Consider the following 18,434-nt stretch of genomic DNA (forward strand, 5'->3'; position numbering starts at 1 on the left):
ACTTGAAATATTTCGTATACATATAGAAACCCAAAATAAATAAGAAGGACCTAATAAAACCGTAATGATATTAAATAGTATAACATCGATACAAAATCGTTTTTTAAGAATTTTGTCCCTTAACTGCAGCGACATTCAATGTCAACCTTACAGGACTTACCAGACTCTATTATTTATTTTAAACGTATAGCATCGTCGGAGATACGAAGGAAAAAGGTCAGATCTTTGTTTTATTTTTAAAACTATTTAATGAACAAGTTTAAAATCCAGAATTACTTTCAAGCTTAACCTTTCTGGTTCCTTATTGTAGTATTAGACAAATAAATACTTTTTATGTACCATTCTAGTCTACCAATTTTATTATGGTCGAAATTCTCCTATAAATTGAGGTACGGAATTAGTTAATATATTTCATATTGTTTTATTTTCATGTACAACTGTTGATATGTTTAGTGTATATTTCAATAGTTTAATTAAAATAGTATGTAAGAAATAACCTAGAGCCCTGCATGATTAAATGTACTTGTAGTTTGTATTTATTTATATTGTAATTAGTTTAATCAATTTGATGTTAATTTACATCCTATTTGTATTGCTTATTTAATAAGTGTGTAATAATTAGTATAGACCTATAGTACCATCCGACCATCATCTTATACTATCCATATTTAATTTTTAATGGGCATCTTTTCCGTCCAAATAAATAAATATTTATATACGGATAATACTTTTAAGTCTATAATATTTGATATTAAACGTAAATGATATGATATTTTATAATACTGTCACTGCAGACTGCGTTTAATAAGTTTGTGTATATTTTATCTATGATATAATAATAATGCATTGTACATGGACGATTATGTGTGCCCGCCAAAGTTTTCTAGCTGATTATTATAGCGGAAAAAGTCGACGACGTGCGTTCCGTCTCGTCCTATAATATATATTGCGAGGTATACATTTAGTATTGTGTACGACTGCAAATACGCGGCTCAGTGTACAGAAATTTACTTGGGGAAACTCGAAGTGGGATTAGACACGACGAGCAGCCGAAGCCCGTGATGTCGTCAGGCAGCTAAGGATTTGCGTCCCGCAGTATTGTAATGCTGCACGTATACATTATTATACAAAATAATATAATAAACAATATTATACATAGGGTGAATATTTTCAACAGCAAACGTTCCGTATAATTTCAAAAATAATTTTTGATCACACATTATATAATATAAAACGGAATACCTACTTATTAATAAAAACACGTGGTTACACTTTATTGCCACATTAATCCTTTTAATTAAAACACTATTAATATTTCTTGCAATAATTATTATTGTAGACCGTTAAAAGAATCATACTGTATATTATTATATTTCTGTGTACTGTGCCTATTACTTCCCTTTGCCCACCATCACGAGCCGGCGCGTTCGGGTAATCCTCGGTTTTAAGCAAAGTCTATATTATAATGTTAAATATTATGTTATGATATTGATCGATAGATCGATTTTAACTTACTTGGGACGGTTAAAAATTAATCAAATTATATATTTATATTGTATACAATATACATAGATCTATAAACGCGACGGCGCACTCTCCAGTATAATACATAATAATATGTATAATGACTAATGAATATTAAAAAGAAATCATATTCTAATCATAACTTAAGTTGGATTTTTTTAAACTGGCTATCAAAACTAAAATAACAGTCCCGACTTCACTGCGTCTTAATGCCCACGATCTAAATTAATGAGTTCTAAACTTTCCATATTTTCATTTTCATTTGATGTGCAAAATTTCGGTAAAAGTAAAAGTAACGTTGGTATATAAGTAAAAAGTAATAGTAAACTTCATGATTAAAAATTTTTTTAACCAATATAAAGTAAAAAAATAACTGGGAAAGTCGTTCTGCAGTAATGCTGTGTATATCAGCGCTACTAGAAGTGGGGGGTAAGGGGCTTAGCCCTCAAAAATAAATAATTCATCAATTGTTTCCTAAAAAATTAATAAACCTTTTAAAATTCAACTGTAGTTCTAATTTTTTTTTTTTAAATTTATAATTATTTATAGCATATATCGCCCATGATAAATATGATAAATAGTATTAATACTAAATATAATTTTAGCCGTATGCCTGTAGGCAGTATTTGTTTTGAAGGAAACGATTTATGTCGGTACATAGGTACGATCATTATACATAATTTTACAGTATATTCACTGAAACTGAATTATAATGTACAGACAGTATATTAGTATTGTGAAAAATGAAACTCGAGTAAATAATTAGTAAATATTTGTTTTTTTAAAATATTTTTAAGTGGATTTTTATGGGGGGTGTCGGGGCAACGCCCCCACAGGTTACTTTTCATGTAATATCCGGTGGGGGCTACAGCCCCACCACCCATAATTTTAGCTCTAGTTTTGCTACTGGCTGTGTATAGTATAGGTTTCGAGTATGACTAGGGCCATATTGGACAAATTCAGCCCATTGAGTCTTCCGTACTTTACCAGCACACTTACAAACTGGCGGCCCTTGGGTACGTTCTTATTCCGTGCATAGTTTTTTTATTTTATAGTCTCCATTTCTTAAACTTTTCACTCTTAACATATTTTCAGTCAGCGCGGCCCCTCCTGACTTGAACAGCCCAAAATTGTCACGGCCCACCGAGTTTTACTCGGTAATTTTCCGGGCCAATCCGGTCCTGAGTATAAATGATGGTCATCATGACATCATTGAAATTATATAGTTCACTGTATAATGGATATCATGTTAAATATTTGATTTCAATGATAAATCATTTAAAACTATTATTTATAGAGACGGTTTATCCACCTCTATTTCTGAGAATATTTTATAATTTATTTATGATGTGCATGTAAATGTCAATAACGCAGCACATTAATTTCAAATGTGAATTTTAGAGAAACTCTGAAATGTTATTACGTATTTCCAATAATATAACTTACTGACTACTGAGTGACATAGTAATATTATAAACATACATATTATACAAACTGAAGAGAATAAGTTTTTGTATAGGCTTGTACCTATATGAATTGATTTCCGATATTTTATTTTCAATGTCCAATATTTAGTTCTAAAACTTGAAATATTTTACTTTTTGAATTTGAATTATTGAATTTTGTAATTAAGATATTAAAAATAAACTTTTAAATAGGCACAGATTAACTTCTCTTCTGCAATATTGATAATATAATAGGTGTTTTTACTCTAAAACCGCATAAACCATATTATTGGAAATACAAAAAATAATTTTCATAGCATTTTTTCATACTATTGATACCCCTAAATATTATATAAAAATATTCATATAAAAGATAATATTACTTATTACTATAAAAAAATGATAATTAGATATTTAAACGAAGAATAACAATTTTAGTAATTTGGATGTAATTCAAAAATATTTTTCATGGGTACCTACTTGAAATTTTTGAATATTTATTATTATACCTTAAACAAACAATCACATCTTTAGATTCAAAGTTTTCGAAAAAAAATAATTAAATCTATTGGCTACCGTATCATTAATAAGTAATAAATAATAGTAAAATAAATTACTTTAATAGCAATAATATCATAAAATATACTCAGTAGCTAATTATAGGCTGACAGACAGTCTGTTCATAGAATCATTTTTCGTATGCAATGATATTATATCATTGAATTCAAATTTAACACATCCGTTACAGTGACCCAGAAATCACCTTAATTTTTTAAACTCAACAAGAAAACTAAATTAATTTTGTCAAAAACTAATGTTGAGAATTCCAATTTTTCTGAATTTTTTTTTTTGTTTTTCCGATTGTTTTGAAAAGTTTTGTGTATTTTTTACAATAATGACACCTTAAAATACAAATTATATTCAATATGGTCTACCAGAGACCTCCCTTAATATTGAATATTGAAATTGTTGTTATAGCATATTAATATTTAAACATTGCAGCCAGTTTCTTGTTTCATGTTCACACAACATTGCAATATAATATAACAATTCTTGTTTAATTTTTGCTGCTCAGAATCTAAAATGTATACAAAACAAATAATAAGGGTCCCCTAATTTACGTTTTATACTTACATATCACTACATCCTTTTCACCAACCTTATCCGAAATACCAATATTATTTGTAACACACACACGCGCGCGCGTGCTCAAACACAAACAAACCACGTATACAATACATATAATATCATAGTATATATAATATAGATAGGCAGGTATAATACACAGGTGTATGGCCGCCACAGAGTACACAACAGGCACGCGTTAGGTATATTGCGGTCAAAAAGTGATGACCTCGTTAAAAGACGGGCGAGAGAGGGCGAGAAAAAAAAAAGTAGCTCCGGCGCGTAAATTATAAATAAATCGAGTTTTCGTATGCCGGTCGCGGCCGTTGCTGCGTCGGTCCTATGCGGTTGGGGGGTCGGAGTCGGGTGGACATTATATATATATATATCATGCAAAATTCATCTGAGCTTTTTGCGGTATAATCCAAAGGAATGTGCGCGCGTGTGTGTCTGCAGCCTGCGAATGAGCGCGCAAACACTATATACGCAGCAACTGCAGCAGCTAACGGAAGAAATACGAGTATGATGGGAATTTTTTAGCGAGCTTTGGTGGGACGGACCGGGTTCGTGTTTTTTCATTTTATTATTTTTTTTTATCTGGATTTTCGTCTTTCAGAAATTGAACAAGACACGTTTCCCAGCACACACACGCACGCACCTATACAACACGTGTAAAATATGTATGCACGCGTTCCGTTGATCAAACGACTGCTTCTGCTGCTGCAGTGTGTGAATAATATTACGTAGGTACATCATATTGCGACATGTGAGCCGCGAGCCGCGATGAACCTATAATAATAATAATAATAATAATAATTAATAACGATTAAACGGGCCAACGGTTTAAGACCGTGCCTACCGCGTGGTGTATACGAAAAAATAATTATGACAGTATAATATTATATTATATTATGCACCCGAGTAGACGTATATACGTGTATTGCGCGTCTTCCAAGAAACGGGTGAAATTTTTTTTCGTTTAGAAAATTTTGACCACTCCCGTCGTGATGTTGATGATTTCGGTAAAATAATAATAATAACGTTATAATAATAGTATTATATTATTATTATATGTGTACACGACGTCGGACGGATCGCACTTTCTCAAATGCGCTCCTCACGGGCGAACGTATAGGTCTATATATGTTATAAGTAAAATAAATATAAATTTAACGGCAAACTTCGCAATATAATATAATATAATATATATATACATATAATATATCCAATAAAGTAATACGTCGCAGATCCATTAATCTGCAGATGTCTTTTAATTTATAAATCGATTACGATTTGTACGGTTTAAAATTATTATGAACAACGAGTGAAAGTCAATACAACTTTCTTGTGAGTGTAATATTTGAATGTGTACGTCATACTACGATTCGACTCGTACCTACTACACTGTATTTTATTAGTTTCTTCACAACCTATTATTATCGTGTACGTTCGTATTTTTATTCGGACCGGAAGTATAATATACGATATAATACGTGTGTATACGTTTTTCTTATTATAACAGTTTAATTGTATAATATTTATATATTTATAATATAATATGATGCCTAACTGTTTTGAAACACGTTTCATATTACACAGTAACACTTATATACATAACAAACATATAACTTCGAGCAATTCTTTTTGGTGCCATAATCCCGCTATCATTACTGTATAGTTTTCGTTACACAGGATGTACACGACACAGTCGTTGTCAGTAAACTCTTCAGTGTTTGTAAAACATTTGAAATAATTGTTTAGTATAATGCAGTATACAACAGTATTTAACATTTGAATTAAGCTTTTCTTCGGCCTTAAAATTGTGTTTGTGAAACGAACACGTTTTGACGAATATGTTTACCCAAAGCGTATTTTAAAAATATCAAGTAGGAAAAAAAGTCATCGATTGAGACAAAACACCGTATATTTGCAGATTTAACGTGGACCTAAATACTCGCATAAGTACATTTATAATTTATAAAACACTTGCAGTTTTCATTAATACATTAATATTTCGTGTGTAATGTAAATTTGTACGTTTTGATTTATCTTTAACTACATAGATCATTGATAATATGCTTTGTACAACAGTTTTAATTATTTCCAGTTCTGATAATGGAATATTAATGACTTATGAGAACAATTATTTAGGTTTAAAATTAAAACGTAGATATTTTATGAGTCACTTAAAAAAAATTATAAATTATACAAGAGGTTTGTTGTGAGTGGTGGGGATGAGGGTGTCATATCATCCCTTTTTTGGTCTGTTGATTATTCACCAACACGAAAAACTGTAAAATTGTTTGTTAAAACAAAAATTCATGTTTTCAATTTTTTTTATATTTATTTCAATTTTTAATATTTTAATAAAGTTAAATTCATTGATAATAACAAAATATAATATGTGATCGTGTAATGCAAACGCAATAACCGCCACTGCGCGGTGACTTAAGCCTAGATGGTAATAACAACGTACAAACAAAGTTCCCTTAGAATTTTTACATAAAAAATAACCAAAAATAGTTCAGTGAAGATAGGTTTGTTAACAATATGCTTACTAAAAAAATAATAATTACCTATGCTTTTTGCTAAAGGTGGGCAAGTTAATGAAAATAATTAACTGCGGCAAGTTAAGTTAATTCAGTTAAATTGCCTTCAGTTAAGTTAAAAGTTAACAAAAAATAAAATTTAACTAAATAAGTTTAAAGTTAAGATCGAAAATAAAATGAACTTATCTCTGTTAAAAAAAAGATAATTTTTTTCAAGGTACAATATTTTTAATTCATAAACTACCATAGTATTTGGCATACACAAACATTTACCAAAACGTTACTCTCCCGGTTCTTCCCAGCCGGTCCAAGAAATCGTTAAGTCATATTCTTCCTAGGCAATATTTTTGAGTTGATTTTATCGTATTGGATTTAAACAAAATTTACTTTAATCTTCATAATATGTATGCAGTAGATTTTTAAATTTGGATACAATTTCGATGTACCTACATTGTATATATTTTGTATCTAGTGCATTACATTTTTGGAGAATTTTAATTACCACATACATTTTTGTGGTAACATTTTATTAAAATTGCTTGCTTCATTATTCACTGTCAAATATTCGAAAAAAAGTTTTAGATTCTGAATGACGCGGATGGCATGTAGCAAGGATATCAGTTTATAAATGACGTGTGTGTGTGTATAGTGTGTGTGTGTTTTAAAAAAAAAAAATACAATTTCAAGGTAGTGCGTATATTCAAGAGCTCTAAAGGTTTCGTATAACAACTTTGTAGATTGGAAATTTGATACATATGGTATTTTCTACATTAGTTAAAATTATGAAAATGTGTAATGTGTAAGTGACGCGAATGGTTGACATGTATAATAGGTAATATATTATATTGTAATGTGTTTTTGTCAAAGAAGTTGAAATTGAATCTCCTCGGAGGAATGCATAACGGTATTGTAATACATACAACATAGACTACATACTAATTAGCATAGCACGTATATGTGTGTGTTACACAATATAGTTTGTTCAATAATAAAACAGTATAGTAATATTTATTATTTCGTATCGAACTATATAAACTACACGTATACGACGATGTTCTTTTCAAATTGGACACATCGATATTCGATGTATTTCTGTCAGAACTCTGAAAACATTGTGTAAATAACAATTATAATATAGTAGTTTTTCATATTTTATAAAGATTAAATATTCATTACTGTACCTAGTAGGGACTACCTATGTCCTACAGTATTAAATATAATGATAAACGGACCATTTCCTACCAAACATTATTTTTAAATCAAACCGGCTCTCCCCCTCAATATTTTCAAAAGTTTATTTGAATTTGTACATTTTTACTTTGTCTTGAGTCTAATTTCGGAACATCTATCCATTTTTTCTCTTATCAATTATTAGTTATATTTTATTTAGAAAATCTTTTAGTTTTAAACAAAATTAGACGTATTAGACAAAAATAAATAATAATTTTATATTCAAATACATTTAAAAAAAATATGGGGTGGGAATAATGTATCACTAATCATGGTCTACCGAAAAATTTAAAAGAGTTGAGCTGAGCTCAACTTATGGACACGACATAGACGTAATATTGTGAACCCGCGGGCTCAAAGCTAATTATTTTTCGTTTGATAAAGGTATAGTGCCTTTAATTTAAATATAATAATATGCAAATCTAAATCCTAAAGCTATATTATGCATAGTTATGTAAGATATTCAATATACGACCGACATTTACCGATTCGCCACCTATACTATCACTACAGCGATAGTGTATGTCAATACTCAATAGTACAAAAAAAAAAATAATATTATTTTTAGTGCCTGCAGTGTGGTTATGGTAGGTAGTATGGCTTTGTACGATGAGGCATCTATAAATAAGTGGATTGAAAATTACTTCGTTTGATCAAAGAACGAAGGTTTAACTTGTCTCTGAGTTGTTGGATTCACAACCCTCTCTGCAAATAGCGTATTGGCACGTCGCACGTGTACACTTTACACGTAGGTATATTTTGTTTTAATCAAATTTAATTATATGCAGACATTTTGACTGGTACTTATAAACTTATTGAGATGGATCGACGATCAAGTGGATAATAATATTTTTATTGCGAAAATTGTTTTATACCGTAAGGCGTAAATCGTAATGCTGAAAGAAATGTATTCATTCGAACAACAAAAATATAAATTCATATTTCTAATAGAAAAAAATTCAATTATTTTTCTTCACAATATTTTAATATTATTATTAAAATATACACTTCGTTTCTATATTTTTTTATATTACGGACAATTAATTTTACGTTCTCGAGACACAAGGATGAACGAAAATCTATAAATTACAATAAATTACAATAAACAGTGAATAAACTATACCTTTGATTTTTTAAATATTGCTAGAAGCTTTTTATTTAATTTTTAAGAATTAGGTACTGTATAAAAAAACATTGTGTTTAGAAACTTTATTTAATGACGGCGCTTTTCTGAATTTAGGTTATAATATAATATCAAAAACTATAAAACTATATCACTAAAACTATAAAAATAAACTATTATATCCATGTTATTATTTATAGAAGTTTCATTGTAACTTTGAATTATAAACATAGTAAAAATTCAAAAACTATTAAAAACTTAATAATAATAATTTAAAAATTCCAAAAATCATATTATTGATAACGAAATTATTGAAAAAAGAGGTGAGCAGGCTTTGTGATTGACTCTGTATATAAAAATATTGTAGTATGAACACGTCGCGTATATTATGTTTTAATGTTTATAAAAACTAATATCAACGGCAGTCATCATTTTCATGTACAAAGTAGTAAAGTACACTTTCTATTTCAATTAAACTATATTCTAATATAAAATGTTGTAGGTGCCTACCCACCTATTTTTAAACCGTGTTTCATTCCTCCCAATGGCGTGATTAATACTTAATTCTGATAATAAAACAAATTGTTTATTTTTACGATCATACAGCGTACTTAAGTCGCGTGTACCTACGAATAAAACAAAATATTCGAAAGCATTTTGATTTGATCATTATGTGGTTCTATCGAGTGAAAATATACCTGTTATGCATGTAATGCACAGTAGGTACAATAATTAATAATGTAGACCTGGCGGTACACACTGGAATGTACGGGATTATATATTATTTTTATGGTAAAATTATTTGTATGTTCTGTACATTTTACTTTGTACATTTTACTTTGTACATTTAAATGTATAATACTATAATACTTTCTTCCATTGTTTGTTGTATAATATATCGTAATAAGTATTGTCGTAAAAATGAAACATGCACTTGACCTGTAAAAACATAAGGCTAGCCTGTAGTACACGACGGTAAAAAAATTGTTGTACATTGTGCCATTACGGTTTGTTGGATTATAAATTATTTACGTTTTTTTTTTATGAATTTTTAAGATACTAACCAGTTACGATCCATGCATACCTACGTCCTGTCTATATATTTTAACAAATTATTTGAATTTACGATTGTTAGCTTTGTTATAGGTGCCTATATATCATAAAAAAAAGAAATAAAAATACGATGATAAATTCTAAAATTTAGAAAATAGAATAATTTATTGACCCAATTATTATTTATGTTTATGACATCAAATAGATTTAGAATATTATCATCACAGTATGCTCGGCACAAACGTGTATAATACTATAATATGAACGCACTGAATGTTATTAATATTTAATGATCTATTCTCATTAATATTTAAATATTATAGGTAGGTACAATATAATTATAAATCTAGTAACGAGCTCATTAAAAAGTAATACCAAACATTTCATCGCTACTGCAATGACTTTAGGTAGGTATTCAAAAAGCTGATATTCAAAATTTAATATCATGTATAGTTTATATCGTGGTAAACACATAGCACCTATTAGATTTTTAATTATAATTATAACATAACTGCATTGTTTGATGTATATTAATAATCATAATATGTGAATTAGATTATTGACGTATTACATCTAGGTAAATATTCGTGTAGATAGTTACCGCTTGAATACAAATCGTGTAACTACTATTTAGCATATATTTTTACATAGATAGATACGTTGAGACATAGTTCATTGAGTATAATAAGACTTCAGCTAATTACGCATAATTATTAATTATACTAGATGTAGGTAAGAGTTATTAAGTTATATTATTTTACTATTATGCTGTATGTTACATTTGTTAAAAATACTGATTGATGAAATACTAGTTGACATATTTCCGGTTTGAATTCAGTAAATGTATAGTAAATTGGCTATAAATATAATATTTATAGGTAGGTGCATACTATATTAGTGTACAGGGTGAGTGGGTGATTCGCCAAGCACACTCACCCCCATTTTTCATTTATTAATGAATTTAATCAAATTCAAATTTTTGGAATATTTATTAAAGATCATGTTTTCAAATTCTGGAGATTTCTTGTACTTATTACTCTTAAGTAGTAACTCCTTAGAGTGCCCTGTAGAAATACAAACTTCTGTTTTTCAAACGAGAGCCCATTTTTTTTATACTTTAAACTATCATTTGTTATAATATTATTATCAATATTATAATAAATTGTTGTATCAAAATCGAAATTCGAACGAGTAGTTTTTGAATCTTTTAACTTTGTGTAGGTAATATGGATACCAATAGATCCATGATAATGGATTTGGAACTTTGGAAGATATCGGAGCTATGATAGTATGGTGACTTAAACATTTGAGTAATTACTAATTAATATTAATCTAGAAATACTTATAATTTGTAAATGATCCAATTAGGTACCTATAAATTATAATATACATTAAGTCCAATATTAAATTTATTTTATATTTTTGTAAAACAATTTTTAAGGACTATTATTCTAGTTTAGTAATAACATTTAAATAACTGAAAAAATACCAATTAAAATGTAGACATAAAAAATGTCAAAACAATTATCCATTAAATAATTTAGAGTATAAAAGGGGGAGGTTCTCATTTGAAAACAGAATTTTTTAACACTACAAGAATATCCTTAAGTAGAACAAAAAATATCAAGAATTTGAAAATATGGCCTTAAAATATATTTAAAGTTTTTAAATATCTGAATCTGAATAAATTCATAATGAAATGAAAAACATGTGGGTGCATTGTACGGTGAATCACCCTGTTTATAATTAAATACTTACGTTGAGTTGTTTTACATAAAAAATGCGACCCACGTGTATATTAGGTACTGGTTAATGGTTATCCAGACAAACGTCAGAAAATAATAAGTTATTTTATTTAGTTATAGTCGGTACAAGATTTTAAATTACCTATAACAATTATTGGAAATTACGCGAAAAGAAAAAACGAGCATAATAGTTTATTGAACAAACTACCAATTCTTGATAACTAGACCAAGTTATATTTTAAAAAAATACAGTGATATATAGATACACTCAATCACATATTATATCCACATTTAAATTCTACGTTATCATTTGACATTGTTTCATTTTTATAGACATCTACCTAGTGAATTGGCAAGCGTAATACGATTTACAATTTAAAACATGAAAGCGCGCCAATTTAAGATTTCACTCAAATTAACATCAAGCATTTATGACATAAAATATTTAAAATTAATATTTCTAATAGAGAAACACAAAAAATAAAAATAACTAAACACATTACTGTAAATTTGGTAGAGTTTATTTGGGAATCGAAAATAATGGTAGGTACTTGGTATTTTATGTAACGAACGATTTCTAAATAAAAAACAATAAAATGGTTCTATTACAGGTGTAAAATAAATAAAAAATTGATAGGCTGCAAAAGCAAAACTAATAGTATTTTAATAAGTCGATGTTTAATTTTTATAAATTTATATTCTATACAAAAATCCTTTTATTAAAAAAAATGGAAACAAATTCTCGTCAATGTAACACATGTATTAAATATTTTACAAATCTTACAGATTTTGAATAATAAACAAAAATAAACTTGAAAAGATAAAAAAATGCATATTTTATGAGCTAAAAAAAGATTCAATAGACAATGTATGTTTAAGTTAAAGTCTCTTTTTTTTTCTTTTAATCATTAAAATCATTTAAAATTGAAATTAGGTTTAATATAATTCTGTATTTATTATAACTTATAACTTATTTATTTAAACGTCATCATATTTCTACTACGCTGGTGAACACGTAAATATCATACACTATATGGATGTAGAGAATATAATAGATACTTTCGTTTAACCGGCTTATTTTCTATATTTGTCGTACAAAATTATGATGCCAATAACGGTTGCCAATTCGGCGTTTGTTTATTGGATCGAATTAATAACTCCATGGACTCCTTCTATGCTTGTGAATGTATGATATTTAACTATACATTTATACATATTATATATATACATCACCAGACATGCTGACCCTATTTTTGTTTGATAATTAATATAATATTAAAATTATTATTCCTGGAATTTTCGACTTAAAGATTATTTTTTATAATATTTGCCTTTTTAACGATATTTATATGTGTACAGGAGTTTTTTTTTTAAAAATAAGGACTGTTTTTTTTTATGTAAATTGTCAAGCAGAAGTTAATCTATAGTTTAATACTATAGATTATACAAATAAAAATTCGGAAATCCAAAGAGTAGTTTTTGAATTATTAATCTCTATGTAGGTATTAAGCGTCTAAGCATAATACTTAGTCCCATGTAATAGATTTAATGATATGGCCATAGGATGATTTGAAAATTGCAGTAATTAAGAATAATATTTTAGCATTTTATAATTTTGTAAGGTATAAAAATTACTAGTAATAATACATCTATTTTATATTTAATGTTACTGTATAGTACATAAAGTGTAATAACTAAGATACTTGTTAGAATTTTGATTAGATGCATCATAATTGATGCAGCTATAATTTAAAAAAAGTTTGTATAATCATGACGTCACAGGGCATTCTTTAAATGGTATACAATTTCTAACTATTTAAAAATATAGAAATCATAATTCGAATAAATACATTATTAAATGATAAAAGATATGCATGAACATGCATGATAGATTATTCTGTAAATATATGTATATTTATTGTACCTATTATACCTGACTCTATGCAGCTGTCATAATATTATGTTGATGTCATATGTATTGGTTTGACTTGGAATTCAAAAGCATCAATGCAAACAATGTTGGTAGGTAACAAAAATATATGTTATCATTAGGGCTGGGATTTTAATGTCCTTAAAAATCGCGAAAAACGACCTTAAAAAATGCAAAAATGACTTAAAAAACTAAAAAATTTATTTAAAATAGCTTAAAATTTAAAAAAAATTATATTATATGTACATTGTACATAAATGTTTTATTTTACTTCGTGTCCTCATATTTTAATAAATAAAAAATTATTCTTTATGGTTACACTGAATCATGAGAGCGTGCTTTAGGTTTTCAAATAGAAATGCCCTCCTGTTGTCCGCCAATAAGTTTTTGTAGATAGAAAACCTCCTTTCTAAATCTACTGAAGTTATAGGTGAGTATTTAAAGTACGTCAGATCACTCGCTGTAAGATCACCCGGAAATTCATTTTGTGTACCTTCTTGTCCGTTTAAAATATCAGATATATTAGAAATAATTTTGAATCCTTCATTTTTACTTAAAACCGTAGTAAGCTTTCGATAAACGATTTTTCCAATTTCATTTGGCGCTTTTTGAATGGCATCTTTAATTTTATTAACAATGTTAATGGATTCAATCAAAGATAATCCATAAGTTTCTAATTGAATAATAGATGTTGCCAAAGTACTAAAATTTGCCTTAATATATGTTAAGTTACGTTACAAATTTATTTTAGAAAACAAAATTAGGTCAATTGGGTTTTTATATATTGTTAGCATATAAATATTTTATATTATAAATCTATAATCTATAATCTTTAATTTTAAATTCAAAAACATCAAAAATGACTTAAAAATCCCTAAAATGCCCTAAAAATGTCAAAAATGACCTAAAATCTAAAAAATCCCAAAAAATGCAAAATAAACTTTCTTATTCTCATTCAAAAGTATACATAAAACAAATTTGTGACAAGACGAGCATCGCACAGTAAGCTTAGGAAAACAATGCAAAGTGCATCGAAATCCCATCTCCTGCAGTAATCATTTAACGGCAAATACTTACAAATGTTGAGTATTTTGACTATTATAGTTAATATTAAATTTGTTTTCCCTGAATATTTTTGAGTTTACGTACACTAGGTACATAATATTATTTTAAATTTTAATTAATAACACACAGATTATCGAATATACATAAATATATATTGAAGGTTCATTACTTTGTTAAATTAATTTATTATAATTATGTGTCAAAATAATAAACAAAATTCCTATAGGAATAACTTATATTATTAGTTATAACTATTCATTAAATATTTTAATTAACATTTTTATTCGTTTTAAATTGCATATTTTGTTCGAATAGAAATATTGCGTTTTTTTTAACAAATCGGTTAAAACTGAGTACTAAAATAAATCCAAAACTGTTCTATCTAAAATTTCAACACATATTTCGGAATTTAATTTGAACTTGTGGCGTTTAAAATATTTTAAAAACAAAATATATAAAACACACTTTTATCGCGAGAATATGTTTATACATAATACATTATATTCTCAAATATTAAGATGTTAATTCATATAAATGAATTCATCTTGTACGCAGATTTGTGGATATTTTATTATTCAACCCATTATATTTATGGCCATCAAATTTAAATCTCTATAGTTATAACATCTATAGAAGTAAAACGCTACTAAGTAATTCTTCTGCATTGAAACTTCGTTATACTCATTAAAAATTATTTATAAGCCGTAAATTAATATTTACATTTTTTTAAATCAAAAATATATTTAATGTAAAACAAATAAAATTGTATCCGTCTTATTATTTATCATCATGATAAAATGAAAGAAACATTTACTTTTCACTATTTTTATATAATAAATTATATTATAATTTGACTTGGAAAAAGGGTTTCTATTTTATACACCCATCATGACGGTTAATCGATCGATTCACTTCCTACTACTACTGTTTATTATACGACCAAAGCTGACATACTGACAATACTGTAGTGGTATTTTTGATTTTCTCATATAAATTAATATATAGCGATTTTTACAAACAAGAATTAATGTATGCTTTTAAGCTCTAGTGTTTATATTCTATATACATTTTCAATTAAAGTATATCACAAAATCATATGTTACCTACCGGCAAGATTCTATTGGAATGTAAAAATGTTGTAATTTACAATCTGTTTCAGACTAATATTATTATAGTGTAATATAGCCAATATAGGTTCTATGGTTATAGCCAATATGCAATGATTCTATTTGAGATTTTTCATATATACCTATAGAAATTTTAAATCTAGGATTTCCGCTATCAGTTAATAATATGTTTAGTACAATTTTTGATAATAAACTCTGTTTAATCTTATAAACTAACGATCCGTGTCTTAAATAGTTTATTAACATAATTATTACAATGTGTTAGTAATATAATGTTAGTAATATATTAGTGATATAATATAATGACATTTTATTGAATAAACTGTTTTACTTGACTAATAATTAATGTAATAAAACTAGGTAATATTTGTTATTACTAATAACAAACATTACCTAGTTTACTAATAACTTATTAGTATTACAGTAGAAATCGTTTATAATCAAACCGGTTGTAGTATCTGGTTTTATGACCTTAAAGTAAAGTCTCGAATAATGCATAAGTACGTAAGTTAAGTTTTATATATAAAATGTTATCGGTAGTTATGACAATCGGTTATTATGACCTATTTTCCTTGGTCCCTTGAACGTTATTAATTTATTATAAACAATTTCTACTATATTTGGCCACACACTGTGTCGATATCTCCATTCAAAAAATAACACTCTGCACACAACAAGTCGTCGCGAATGGGCATTTAAAACGATTTTTGAGGTATTTTATAATATATATTATATTGATGATGGATGATATAAAACTTACACAACTTTATCGGTGAAAACACTGAACATTATATTTCACATATAACAAATGCCCATTAAATTTATTTCAAAGAAGCAATTTTTGTAACTATCCGTATTTATTCATGCATAATATTATCACAGTTGTACAGAGTAACGGTAAAACACGATGAAAAAAATACTACGTTTGGATATTCGACAAAATCAATTATTATAGGTACTGTATTGAAAAGTTTTTTACAAATTTTAACAAAAATAAACAAGAGAATAGTACAATATAGTCAATAATGATGTGGACAGTTGTCACACACAATGTTAGCAACGTTTTGGCGACTTTTCGCGGTTGCCGTCGTCCCCATATATGCCAAAGTGGCTCTGGCCTGGGGTCTACTTCGGAGCCGACACACGCCGAGTTGATGGTTAAGTGACCAGTGACAGCAGTGACCGCGAAGTGCGTTCCACGATCGGCCGATCGGTTAAGATTTCTTGGTCGTGATAACTGTGCAGTGATAATCCTGGGGGACTACACGCCGAACATGACGTCGAACGGGTCTTGAAAAGGCCATGTCGTGGCAGAGCCGAAAGTCGCAATGCCGATTCGTTCCGTCGGCGGTCGACCGCGATCATGTGTGCCTTGTCCGGCGTCGATGACGACGAATCGACTGACGCTCGCACACTGGTCGCGAACGCCGACTTCGATTCGATGACGGCCCGCATACAGGTTGGCGGCTGTTGGACGACTTGCAGCGTGCCGCGAATGTCGTGACAGGTGGCTACGAGGTGTACCCGTTGGTCGGCGAGACGGCTGTCAACGTCGTCGGCCGTCCGTCGTGTCGCACAGCGACTCGTTCAGCAGACAGACAAACTTCGCGACCGCGGTCGGTCGGCCGCCGACGTGGACAGTCGTTTCGCCGACCAACGGGTACATCTCGTAGACACCTGTCATGACATTCGCGGCACGCTGCCAGTCGTCCAACAGCCACCAACCCGTATGCGGGCCGTCGTCGAATCGAAGTCTGCGTTCGCGACCAGTATGCGAGCGTCAGTCGATTAGTCGTCATCGACGCCGGACAAGGCACACAGGATCGCCGTCAGATGACCCACAAACGACGATGGGGTCACCGTGACGGATACAGATCTGACACGAAGATACAAGCTTCATCGCAACAGCTGGACTTGACAGCGTGCATCGCTGCTGCGGCTATCGTCTTGTCGTCGACACTAAGAGTCCAATCACACGTTTCCGGTTTGGGTATAACGAATCTTGCGCTGTGATACGTCATATTAAACAGATTTATGTTATCTATAATATTACCTTCTTGTAGCTAAAAACACAATAATATTATGCTGCGTAGCTAGCTCAGAACAGTAGTATAAACTGCTATAATGATGTAAAATCTGTCTGGCTTGTTTGAAACAAAATAATTTTGTTTATGTTGATGTTTCCAAGGAAATATATTATCAGGTGTCTTAAATTATTATAAATCGAAATAATCGAATAATATTTAAAAAATAAAATAATTTAATATCTTGTTTTAATTATTTTAGAGTAAATAATATTTCACCACTCGTAGTTTTTTATGAGCTTATGGCAATACATTATCATATAGGTACGACTATAGTATAATATAGTACTATTTTGGTGTTAAACTCGCCGTAGAGTTAATCTATATTGTAAACTTTCTAACACGGTTTATATTTGTTATATTTGGTTTTTATTCACGGGTCTTTCATTTTACTAAAAATACTTTAGTGTTATTAGATTTTCATAGTTCCAATT

This window comes from Metopolophium dirhodum, chromosome 7 (assembly GCF_019925205.1).
Source record: "Metopolophium dirhodum isolate CAU chromosome 7, ASM1992520v1, whole genome shotgun sequence".
In the NCBI taxonomy this organism is placed as follows: Eukaryota; Metazoa; Arthropoda; class Insecta; order Hemiptera; family Aphididae; genus Metopolophium; species Metopolophium dirhodum.